The sequence below is a fragment of the Varroa destructor genome, unplaced genomic scaffold, assembly GCF_002443255.2.
Source record: "Varroa destructor unplaced genomic scaffold, Vdes_3.0 BEIS01000004.1, whole genome shotgun sequence".
Taxonomy (NCBI): Eukaryota; Metazoa; Arthropoda; class Arachnida; order Mesostigmata; family Varroidae; genus Varroa; species Varroa destructor.
Window position 1 is genome coordinate 15,082,946 of NW_019211457.1, and position 12,925 is coordinate 15,095,870.

Consider the following 12,925-nt stretch of genomic DNA (forward strand, 5'->3'; position numbering starts at 1 on the left):
CATGCGCGTGGACCTCTCGGCGCGTATGACTTCTAGCTAATCGAGGCTTGTGCTGAGCATGGCATCGCACCGAATCGCACTAGTCAAGTATCAAGCCGTATTCGGTATACAGCATAGGACGCCGATTGCGCGCGGAAGTCAAACCGAGCAAGCTGAATTAGCTATTATCAGTGAACACACGAAGGCCGAAACGGGCTGACGAACCGAGACGAATCAGCACGACCGCAAAGGAGCATAAAACGCACACAGACAAACTGTATACTACTCAGGTCTACTACTGTAACGAGGTGTTGAATAATGACTCGTTGAATAGTCTTGTACAATTCTTTACGACTCTATATCTCCACAGCCTAGCTGTTGCTCTCCGCAAAAACCGACTGGTTAGCTGGTTTAATGATATCTTGCTGAGTAGTTATCGAGAACGAGGAGTCATACCACTGCAAAGACGATAGCACGACTATTAAGGACCCAACGTAGTTGTCGACGATACTCTGGTGAAGTCCGAAGGAAAACCTCGCAAGCTTAGTCAAATTATTTCTGCGAAGTTTTCGCCTTCTCTTTTCGGCTTTTGATGGCAATGGCAGGAACGGAAAGTCAGTTGTTCTCATTCACTTTACAAAGGGCCTTGCGGCGGCGGCGGCGACGACGACGACGACGACAATTGCAATACTTCGGCCAGAAAGCGATAATAGCGCTATTTCTGAAGTTAGAATTGGCGCCATTTCTTTTCTAGCTTCATTCATCTTCAATGCCTTTAACCGTCAACGTACTCACTGCCTGCGTCGAATTGTTTTCCTTTATTACGACGATACCACCACTCGCTATGATAGTTTCTGCACAACTCAACTAGAAGTTCACAGTTTCGAGACGAAATTTGCACTCCGTTGCGGCATGGACAGTCAATGCCATTAACATTCCCATATTGTCGGTAGTAACGTTAAGTTTGTTACCAATAAAAATAACGTTCACAGCCGCAACAAAAGCGCCATACGATAGCATTTCGACCGTTAATGCCCAATTCGTACCGCCACAGTGAACCGGTATCAGCCAGCGCAGACGCAAGCAACAGGACAAACATATGAATAGCAGGCGCTAACTAATGCGTTCTGTATGCGCAAATCTCCAGTGGCAAAACCGAAGAGTAGAGGCTGCAACTACTGTAAAACTGATATTACTAATAGCAAATGTAATTATACGACGAAATGTCTCGAGAAGCTCGTCTGTAGTGTTCCCCTTTAATTATCTCGATCGTGTTGCCTTTTGTGTTGTCATGTCGGGTGCATTGTATTCGCGTCTCTTCAGTCATCGGTCGGTCATCTTTCGATCCTTATTGCTCCTTGTCGTTGGCCGATGATCGACCAGCATTCAACGTGATGAGACAAAACGGCCGCAAAACAGCGCTTTGAGGAGACATCGAAGGCTATAACATTGAACGGCTATGTTTCAATAATGATCATACAGATTGTTTTGGGACAACAGTTAACCTACCAGATGCTAATCACCTTTGGGTTATGTATGGCTGTGGTGTAAAATGCGGACATAGGAAAGCTCCATCGGCGATAGCGAAGATAGCGATTGATTTCGGCAATCGGTCTAAATATGCTCGAGAGTTTTATTGTACCAACCTTCAACCTGTCGATGGATCGGTCTGTTAATGACTGTCAGTTGACGTTTTATCAATCCGTCACATTTACAATCTTCGCGAAGTGGATAGCAGCAAACGTGGTTTTAAAACAGGTTGGTTGATCTGCCTAATTGCTTGATTCAACTTTATTTTCTTGTCTAATTCTTTCGTCGTGCTTTCTTATCGATACCTTTACCGTTCGGTCTGATCCGAGCACATTCTGTTCACCAAGCCCACGGGCAATCATGTAGCAGCCCACTTGATTGCCGTTAATAGTAAACTAGTAAGATGTGAAAATTAAGCAGACAGTGCATCTTGAATAATAATCTCTCTCTGAAAATCCTGATAATCTCGCTGTAACTTTTATCTTGACAGATATAGTTTGAGGCGCCGACTTGCATCGATAATGAAAATTTAGTGAGTGATATATACATCAACTATATATAATAGCTGTTTCAAAATGAACTCAGACTAAAACTCTGACCCTTAGAAATCACTCGTGGGAGGAAAAGGCAAACTTATGCGCACTTACTCTCTGACGTTATACTAAAAGCAACAGACGCGGATACGACTTCGTACAATCCTGTCGTACACATAAGATCAATCTAGTTATCGATTCGTCGGCGTTAACGGACTAATGGTGCTCATGGGTGCTCTGATTAGGTAAAATCAGTATACACGAATGGGGTAATGCGTGACCTTATCGGCACGGAATTGGAATGGTAGGATATTTACGGTACGTGGACTATTTGCTGGCATCACTAGTAACTGGTTAATAAAGCAAGTTAACGTTGAAGACTTTAACAAACTATTATCTCTCTCAGTCGTTTCTCTCATTGCGCCATTACAGAGTGAACGTAAGATCCTGGTTGCTAGATACTCGCGTCATTTCCTGACTGGCCGACTTCTTAAGGCTGGACACATTTTGTCTAAATCACGGTACCGTCAGAAAGACAATATTAGCCATTTTTCTATATCTTCAAAATAACTTGACTAAAAGTCGTCTTCGAAGAAACGATGAATTTATTTTGACTCTAATAGCGAAAACTCAAAATGCCGACGACTCTGCTCCTCTACTTAGAACTATCACTATTTTTCACCATTCCGGCCCGAAGTCCTGTTCTTCGCGGCAAATTCGATTACTACACTTCGCTTAAAGAAGGCACAAACTCTGCAGTATATTTAAATGACTCTCCCATAGTGTAGTCTCGTTGAAGATTTCACGCCGTGCACAGTACAGACCCCATTCAAAGACTCGGGATTCTCTGCAACTCTGCTGATCGTCTCAGAGTGTCATTCCGACCCGAACCATCGCGCAAATGTCAGAATGCGATAAACACAAACGCAACGAATGATCGCCTTACTCTCTCTGCTCATATCACTAACTAGTTTTTAGCCGAAGTCGCTTTCACAGAAATACAGCTGTCACTGCAGCTACCCTCACACTTTTCTAACGCAAAAGCGCGTCAAACGCCTTTGACGTCGCTTAATCTTTGGTGAGAGGTCGTCCCCGAAACTGGCGCACGCCTACGGCAATTTCTGACGTCTGACCTAGCTTGATCATCAGCCAACGGCCGCGGACATTATTAGCGTTATGATGGCTGTTTCTGTCACTGCCGTTGTCATCAGCAGTCCTGAGCGGCAGCTCCAAGACAGCTAGAGCGATAGCTTAACAGGGTTGCAAAGATGGTCCGCTTGCAGCTAAACAACACGTGACGAGATGTGGGTGTGGGTTCGAAAGCGGGTGTAGACACACACAGTTCGTACTGTGCTGGAAGAGCCGTTTGGCACAGTGATACTAAGAACGTAAAACTTGAAACATTCATTTATGATAACCAGACAGATATTGAGAGAAAACCTCTTGTCTCTCAACGCCACTGTTTACCAGCGTTGCGTAACTAGCAAACGCTATAATAACGAAATGCAACCAGCTCTTTTGTGCAGATGACACTGTTGCCTTGCCGCCAAAGGGCTTTCGCCTCTCATCGCACGAATTGCAAAACCACGATATAACATTGTATTAGCAAAATTCCATAGACGCACCCACGCGCATCCAAGCCAACGCTAACGCTTAACTACCTGTTCAAATTTTCCGACACGCAGTTCAACAGTGGTCATTTAATAATTATAGCTTTTTCACAGTAGCCGTGGACTGAAACGATGCTAAATGTGACGTCAACTTGCGGACAAAACAAACATAGACCGCCAAACGGGCCGACAGAAACGCGTCGCTAGCGACTGCCGATGAAGCAATCGAAGTACCACTCACCATTTACCCGTTGATTGTACCGGGCACGATACCGTTTAGCGAGCGAAGATTGATGTTGAACAAAAAGTTGCGAGTTTCAAAATAGTCTCGATACGGTTGTTGTTGTTGTTGTTGTTGTTGTTTTGATGATGATGATGAGGACGCTGAAGGTAAAAATAATGATCACCAATGTTTCTCCTTAGTTTATTGAATGTCTGAATCTTACAGTGTGCATTTATTAGTTACGATAAACCTTCTCTAGCTCCGGCTCTTTATATTACTGTTATCTGTACTGCATTTTATTGCTACATTCAAAGTTGATTTCATCTTTTCCGTCGCTAACATCAACAGTGATAAGCGAGCGGGCGATTTAACGTTATCACCAACGAATATCTCTTAAAGCAGCCAACGCACAACGGTCTTTTCCTTGAAATTGATCCGTGAAATGCGCGCGGATCAATAAATCGTGTGTCGTATATAATTAACCTCGTTAAAAGTCCCCCAAAGTACACCTGGAACGTTGCTGGTTAACAGGCGCGCGAGTTCATCATGAACTGATAAAACAGTTACACTGTGAACGTAAAGAACAACGAATCGTGTTGAATTTATTTGCACTTCTCTTCTTCGAAAACTGAATACGTTCAACGCAACTGATTTCGCAGACATGCTCATCTTATATTACAACTATTGATGAAGGCCTAGTCACGTAAACAAATCCTCATTTTTTCAGCATACTCTATCTATGTTACCGGCAGTCGCACCTCCTTTCTTCATCAAGCGTGTACCAGGTCTACTTAGACTTCGTACATCCGTGATTTGCGTGTTCTTCACTGTATGCAGTACTCGAACAGATTTATGTCAAAAAGCTAGCCATGTATATAGTTAGTTAGACTAATTCCGAGCAAATCTGGCAGTCTCTCGTAACGTTCTGCCTCAAAACGGAGACGACATCCTCGTTCTTGGCATACCAGCCCTGATTATCATCGTTCCGTTGCGTAAGACCCTCAGACGCGCCCATAAACATCTGTCTGTCCGCGTGCACTCTTCAACTCTATAGTGCTTCAGTAGCTGCATTTTTTTGGGTAAAGATAATTTGCCCTGCAAGCGCCGGATATCAGCTGTAAGCTTCGGAAGTACCTGGCGTCTAGCATCAAGGCAACGGAAGGGACGGGGGAGGCGTAAGCGAACGGGAAGTAGCTTTCTATAACAGTCCGTGGAAAGCCATAGTAGTTAGAAAAACACGAGAAAGAAGACAGATGCTAAACAGAAAAGTCCGGAAAAGTCATTGCTTTAGTAGATAGCGATTAGATACAAGACGAACTTAGTGTCGCTGTAGTTTTTCAGTTGGTCGATAAATTCCAGTTAGAAGTGCGAACGTTTCAAGAGCACCGCCCCGTATCCGCTAAGATGTGTTTTGTATTCAGGAAGCGGGAACAGTGGGGTTTTTAATCCACCTCACTGACATTAAAATCCTTTTAAAATTATCTTTAAAATGTGAACAACCTAAAGTTGAAAGATCCGATTTGATTAGATTAGAAAGATCTGCATACGATCAGTTTTAAAGATGGACATTCCTGTAAATAGGCTTCGTTCAAAAGAGCCTCTCTGCGCTACAATTTTCCCAACATCCAGTGTATATATATATAATTGATAAGTGGCTTTCTAATACAAATAGAGGCTAATACGCTTTTGAGAACAGATGTCGACAACGACGCTAAAAGGTAGTAGCTAGCTTGAAAACAGACAAAATACCATCCGTTTATGGCCGAAACGAATGACTGATTGTGTTGATGAATAATTGACGAAGAACTAATGATAGAATACATCTCAGAACACTACCAGTCCTCGTGAGCATCATCGTGGCACGATTTTATTCTAGCTTTGAGCCGTAAGATTCTCGTCAAGTGACATTATAACTCAGTCTAGGAAGACACGCAAGCTTGGCAAATCCGCTTTTCTAATCTTTGTAACAACTTACTTTTACTGTTGCATTACTTTCTATCGTCGTTCGATCGGTACAGATGTTCAACAACAATTTCTATTATATTAAAGCTATCTTAAAATAGATCACAATATGTTACAATACACTGTTTTATGATTTAAGAATATTGACTTTCCTCTGTACTAGCAAGATAACCATTGTCTTTTATGGCCATGAACAGGTTAATTGGACACTGAGATAATCGTTTCGCAGTGAAAATTGAGTAGCAAAAACAGCGCTGTTTTTTTTCGTAACAAACAAACAGACAAAAAAATTCGGATAGAATAGATCATAGAGCCCATTAGCGCCATTTCGTCTACTGTTTGCGGGGAACGATACCTTACTGTGTAATCAATACGATCAAAGCTCAATGATTATTATAAAAAAATAACAGTCAGCTAACTACATACAGTTCTCATAGGGATCTGTCCCTTGGTTATACGCGAGTAAATAAAATACCTGCCAATAAACTATCATCTCGCCTTGCGTTACGTCCTGCAACTATTATACGATTTTGATAAGAACTAATGATGTGCGCCGTATTAATGATGACTTTATTCCTGCGACAATCATAATTTTCCATTTTGACCCGGTAGGGCTGGCAGATCTGGCCCACTAGCAACAATATTCTTTGCACTGTGGCTTTAACATCGTGGCAATATGATTGCTACAACTATAGAGATAACATATTAAAATCTAATCAAAATAGGAACAGGGTGTCGCTAAAGGAATTTAATTAAAATAACTACTAACTATAAAGACCTCAGTAATACAGCACAGATACACTTATATTGTAAGGCAAGAGCTCGATGCTGATTCAGGCACCTGAAAAAGGTAGGTTCAGGTCTGTCATGCCCATTCTATGCAATATATATATATATAATTTATTTTAATAAACAAAAGTTAAACATTTTTAAATAAGAAAAGTTAGACATTTTTTTTATAACGAAATATTACAATTAGTGTTCGGTAGAGTTAATTTTTAAAAAAGAGTTGGCCATAATGAGCAAGAATTGCAACATGTCATGTTCAGACTCATGTGAATTTAATGGCTGCTATAAGCAAAAATAGCTTTTAAGCATCTTGCATGGCCGTCGCTCTGCTTGGAGTGCTTCACAACTTTCAATTCTGAAACCCATTTGAACACTTCTATAATATTACAGAAATCGTGAGTAGTGCTAGCTCAGTATCAATATAATGAGTATACTTCTATGGATGTATAGCTACACAATATTGAACATACGTACATCTAATTATTGATAAAATTTACCTTTGGCATCTCACGTACGCCGAATGTATGCCGATATTTGCAGAATATGAATCGGCAGTTCGAAACGCTCAATTAGCAACCGGCGATATCCACGCCATAGAAACTGCTACCGAATTTTTCGACACTTAGCAGCATCCAATAACTACTCTGTGGGTAGATCAGTACTAAAAATAAATGCTTCAAGTCTGGTACTGTTATGGTCAAGTATTGCTTCGGGCAATTTTTTCTTTCCAGCGCGACGAAATCAACGAGGTTTCGAACCTGATAGTAAATGTCTATATCCCGTAAGGAAACCACCAAAGCCCTGTGTAGAATAGACATCAGCAAGTCAGCTTAGAGGAATCCTAACACAGTATACATTACGTAGATGTTGTCCGGAAACACCTCGTGACTGACTGGCGCTCACCCCTCTGCGAGCAAATTATCCCGCGAGGATATATGCGAGGAAACTCAATCCCATAATATGTCCATATATTTAATTTTTTGCATTAGTACTAGTATCTTACTATATAACAATGGTAGAGATGCTAAAAGAATCACTCCTTTGTGAGCGATTTTTTTTGTGGTTTTCTGCCACAGCCAGCCTAAACGCTTTGGCGATTTCAGTACATCTGTATACGAAATTGCTTTAGCACAAGGCAACTACTTCTTGTATCAAAAATGGTAAACATTGACTCCTCCTTTAACGAAAACGAGTGCAATACACACAGGTCCAAATGAAACAATAATGAATGAACAAATGAAACGTTGCAGATGTCGATTTACTTTTGTGCGCAATGCCATCTAAAATCGTTGTTCTAATAATTTTCATCTGGTCCATTGATGGCGTTAAAAATGCACGAAATAATAATCAAAAACATTCATTGCACCGTTCCTTGGTACAAATTAGTAAATCTTGTGAACCGACTATCACCAAGTAAACTATTTTAGGCTGTTGACACTATAAATCGGCTTGTTTCCTCATTAAGGCATTAACAACTTGTAGCGCACGTTACGACTCTTTTTCTATCTTTTGGAATACGTTGCCGCTGCCGATGCTTTCCGATATACACAAGGTAATGTCAACATTTTCATACGGCTGACGTCTTGTACCCAGACGGCGCTGCCAAGTTGTCGAAGTGCCACAATTACCTCAAATTTTGGATTGGTTTACCGTCAATTGCCAGTAAGCATTTACCTCGCATAGTCACCTTACTTTAGCAATACGTTTCAGAGTATGTGGCTGCCACATCTTGCTGCGCATGCGTTGAGTGGCAATATTAGCAACCGCGTCGAGCTTAAATTCTGCGCAAACTCAAAAAACGACGACTATAACGTGACACGATCGTAAAGCTCGCACACGCACATAACCAATGGGCCCAATAGATCTCAAATCTTTTGGAGCGCCAGATCGCCAACAGAGCTGATCACGTTACTGAAGTTAAGCGACGCAGGCAGAATTTGTATAGAAGTCCGAAGTTAAGTAGCGAGTATTGTTTGCATCGGTTGCATAACAACCGATGAAATTCATAACATAACTCAGACAATGGAAACCTACTCAAAAACGCGACGCAACATTTGATCAGTTCGGCACTGATTGGCGTCAAATTGATCAAATGCTGATTGGCCGGTGAATTCGTTGATCATTGGGACACGCAAACCTATGCTAGAACAAGTGGTAGATAAGATATCACGGCGAAAATATATTCAAGAGGGTAGAACATATACTTATGTATTATAAATACTGTAAGCTGTGTGTAAACTGTGCTAAAGGGTGGAGCTGGACTAATGGGTCGAAATGATTGGGCCCTTGGGAAGGCAGAGATCGTCTTTCGCTTTATCTTGTCCCTCCTCTTCCTCGAAAAAAAATCTGCGTACTCCCGACTCCCTCCAACGCTTTGGATTGCTTGTATATACGCTGAAAGTTGCGTGCAAAATTACTTTGAGAACAAAAGACTTAATCTTAGCCAGTGTTTGCTACGTCAAGGCAAGCGATCTGTCAGAACCTCGTTAACGCTGATGCATTTCTTTTCAACACCGACGTCTGAACCGTCCGCTAGCGATTATTATCGATCAATGCTTTTCGAGTCTCTAGTAGTTATATAAAAACGTTACAAACACGCATCAGGTGATTGTTAGCGCCTTACGGTTAGGTAAAGGCTCAGTCAAAGCGAAAAAAATCGACTATTAAACACACTAACTGTTCACAATATATTCAATATACAGTGAACTCTAATATTGGTTTGCCGCTCAAGTATGATTAATGGCGTTGGGTGTGAGTGATTGCCTGATTGAAAGTCTTAGATTAGGGATATCCAAGGGGTATGCCATTTGCCATGTTCTGTACTCAAGCATCTTTGGCGTATAAATTAAAATCGCTACTTCAGATAATGGCTTTCAGCGATTGTTTGAAGTTTTAATTGTCTATATAAGCTTGATTTACGTTATTACGATTCCAGCTGCCGTGGGCCACCTTAGGCAAACAGTTTTACTTCTAAGCTTTGCTACATCTACCCAGTGTTTTAAGTTTGTACTGCGTATAATTTTAAAGTCAAAATAATCATAGGACCAACCGCCTGCTTTCCGGAAAGCTATTTGAAAACGTTAATAACTCTTCAACATTTAACTAGACGTCGCCCATTGAAAATGTGACGCTGGGAAATATTCATCGAAACTCAATATGAGAGACCGACAAAGCCCAAGGACTCTTCAGATTGCATCACCTTGGACATCCTACAGCTTCTACATAATTTTCTTGTTAGTACTATTCAAGTTAACAGTAGAGTAACCGAACAAGGGCTTAGTGAAGGCACAATGAACACACCTCGAAACGCGTGTAGGACAGCCCCTTTGTCAGAACACTACCAGGACGCAATTGCCACTTTTCCCTAGATACCCTTACGGTCTTCCGATTAGTAAGCCCGTTACCACTACAGCGTCGCATCGAGAACAACGACTTCTCCAGGGATCGAAAAGAATCGTCGACTAGCTAACCTCTACTTATCAATTACGCAGGATACCTTCACCTTTATCGACGTAAATATTCCACTGAGAAGTTTTAGATAAAGTTCAATATCAGTTTAAGCAAATAAATACCTTTGCAAAGTTCTATGGGCAATAATATTATTCAGGCAATTACATAAATATTGCGTTAATATTCATCTGAAAGGAAGTCGATCTATATAATCCTAAGAGCATTTAAAAAATCAGCAAGCTTAAAATATTTTGATTGAATATAAACTTTTAGCACATATATTTGAAAAACACTTGCCAACATTACAAAAAAAGACATTTCTTAATTTTACTTACACAATTCTATAAAAAAGAATAGATGAAAACGATTTGCAAAAACTGTCCTCTACTCAAAGGTGAGGAAGCAACAGTAATCTAGTACAATGTTGTATGAGTCAAAATCCTTGAAAACATCGTGATGGATGCTGGGGGCAGTGTCATCACCCTGAATCCAAATATTTTAGCTCGACATATATGAACTCGGTAAAGTATCTTCTTCATGAACAACGGCTCAGTGGGCCATCGCTGGATTTTTGCTGAAGAGTATAATCCTCATAGCTAGCCCCAAGCTGCCCAAAGCTTTTTCTTAAACCTTGTGACGGTTTTGTGCCGGTAACTGTTTAAGGTAGAGAGATCAGCCTTACCTTTATGTAAAATTATGATTGGAAGTATTTTATATCGAAACCAAACAATAGTACCTCTGTAATCGGGACCGTTAAATCTAGACATCCTTTTAACGGTAGCATGTATTATATCTTTCTCATCGATGTATTTTCATCGGTTAGTTAGAGTGTCTAGTTTCGCATTTGAATCAGAAAGCTACTTTTTATAATTTAAAGGAATTAACAAGCTATCCTCTAGCCTATAAATTTATAGAGAACTAAAGATTTTATTCTTTTCTTTTTCCAAGCAAATCTCCGATGTTTGTCTTTTCAGCATTCGGCTTCGAAGAAAATTATCTGAAGCGAGTCTCGATGCCTACACATCTTCCAATCCGACATCTCACCGGTTATCTCGCCGTATACGTGATGATGGCACGAAAATTCGACTTTAGTCAAAAATTCAGTGACTTCAATCGTATCAAATGCAGTATCAAAAGCTGGCAAATAAATGGATAGTCACACACAATTTAGACACGAACTCGTTTCGAAACGAGTGACATAATGAAGTAATCAATAAAGACTGGAAGTATACGAAAAGCGAAAAAAAGATTAATAATTTTGTTTCCACGCAACATATGACCGTCAAAGACCATACAGCAGACAGCGAGAAAATCTTGAGTGCCAACCAAAACACTGCTGTCAGACTGCTGTCAAACCTAAACAAATAGGATATTTTGGGAGGTTGACAACTGTTTCTCTATAAAATCAGGACCATTACTGATATCCCAACGCAATTGTAATTATGCATTCTTGCGAAAAATATTCTATTGAAAATATCTTGCGATTAGCCTGATGTGCAGTAAACATTTGAAGACGCCTATAGATATTAGTCAAATAGATTGTAGATCAAATAGCGAAGCTAATCTGTCTAGCTTGTTGAACTCGTCGAGCACACGTACTTCGTGCACATGCACGTACACATGCATTTACATTCAACAGTAAAACTTCGCCACGCAGCGCACGTAACTTACCAACTGTATATGATGAACAATTCCGTGTAGGTAAATATCCAGTGCTAATGGGGTTCAAACTCAAATCATTGCCGATTTTTTGTACAGCTTGATCGATTTGATATGTTATGACGGACTTCGTTGCAATAGCAGCAGCCTTTCTGATGACGACATTTGCATCTGTTGGGCTCTCCGAAACCTTCATTTCTCTGAACTTTTCATCTCTTTGCTACATCGGCATTATTACCTTACGGAAATGACCATTAGAGGACTGTCGAAATTATTTTTTTCCTACATATTGTCGGTTTCCGAGAAGTCCAATGATTGAGCTTTCTTTTCACTGAATAAAACGAACTTCAATAATATTTATTAAAAAATAGTTTAGGTTAATAAGCGAAATGAAGTTGTAAAGGACTTGCGCAGAGGACAGGTTAGTGTTGGCACACCCGCTTGCCTCATAATGAACTGTGTATAATGGGCTACGCAACGTTTGCTTGTGTTTTTATTCGATTCGCTGCCTAAGTTACCGAATCCATTAGTTTGCAATGCAAATCCAGTTTGGGCGAAAGTTCTAATTGAGAACAGCAAAAACGAATTCTACTGCGGAAGAACGTGCTGCTCGAACAGCTGAGTACTTGCTGTCGACAAGCATGTTCTTAAATAGAAAACTTATTTTGTTTGGTATCGTTTCATAAATATGAAATAATAATAGTCTCCCTAACACATTATTATCAACATTTTTAGAAATCTATCATCTAAATATGTATTTTCCTCAGAGATTGCATAGTAGACAAAGTTAACGGCATTGGAAATACGACTAATGTACTAAAGTAGAGCACACTACAGACAATATCATGGACAAATGATATTACGGTATCTTACGGTAGCTATAATTGGACATCATATTATCTATACGCAAATCTATCATGTAGTTACCACAAGAAAAACGCACCCTTGCCTGGAACCAGATAAACTTGTACGTTTATTTATTTACGACGCTCTCATGCACATTCGCACATTCTGTCCAGACAAAATGCCTCTATCCGCTTAGGTAAGTCGAACATTCGTTCACACGAGTGATAATAAGATGGTGATGTGAGGAAGAACCTTAGCAAAAAAACGGACGTCTCCGCCCTTGCCCAAAGAACGGCCCCGGGAATCCCATACATATCTCAAATTATGAATGAACAAGCATATAT

At 40.4% G+C, this 12,925-nt stretch overlaps 1 long non-coding RNA gene across 1 annotated transcript; it reads left to right on the forward strand.

Moving 5' to 3' along the window:
* The first annotated feature begins 1,596 nt into the window (after window positions 1-1,596).
* On the forward strand, window positions 1,597-11,332 carry LOC147755885 (uncharacterized). The gene is made up of 2 exons (XR_015325980.1): window positions 1,597-1,737; window positions 11,025-11,332. It is a non-coding gene; the product is annotated as an uncharacterized LOC147755885 (long non-coding RNA).
* Window positions 11,333-12,925: the final 1,593 nt, after the last annotated feature.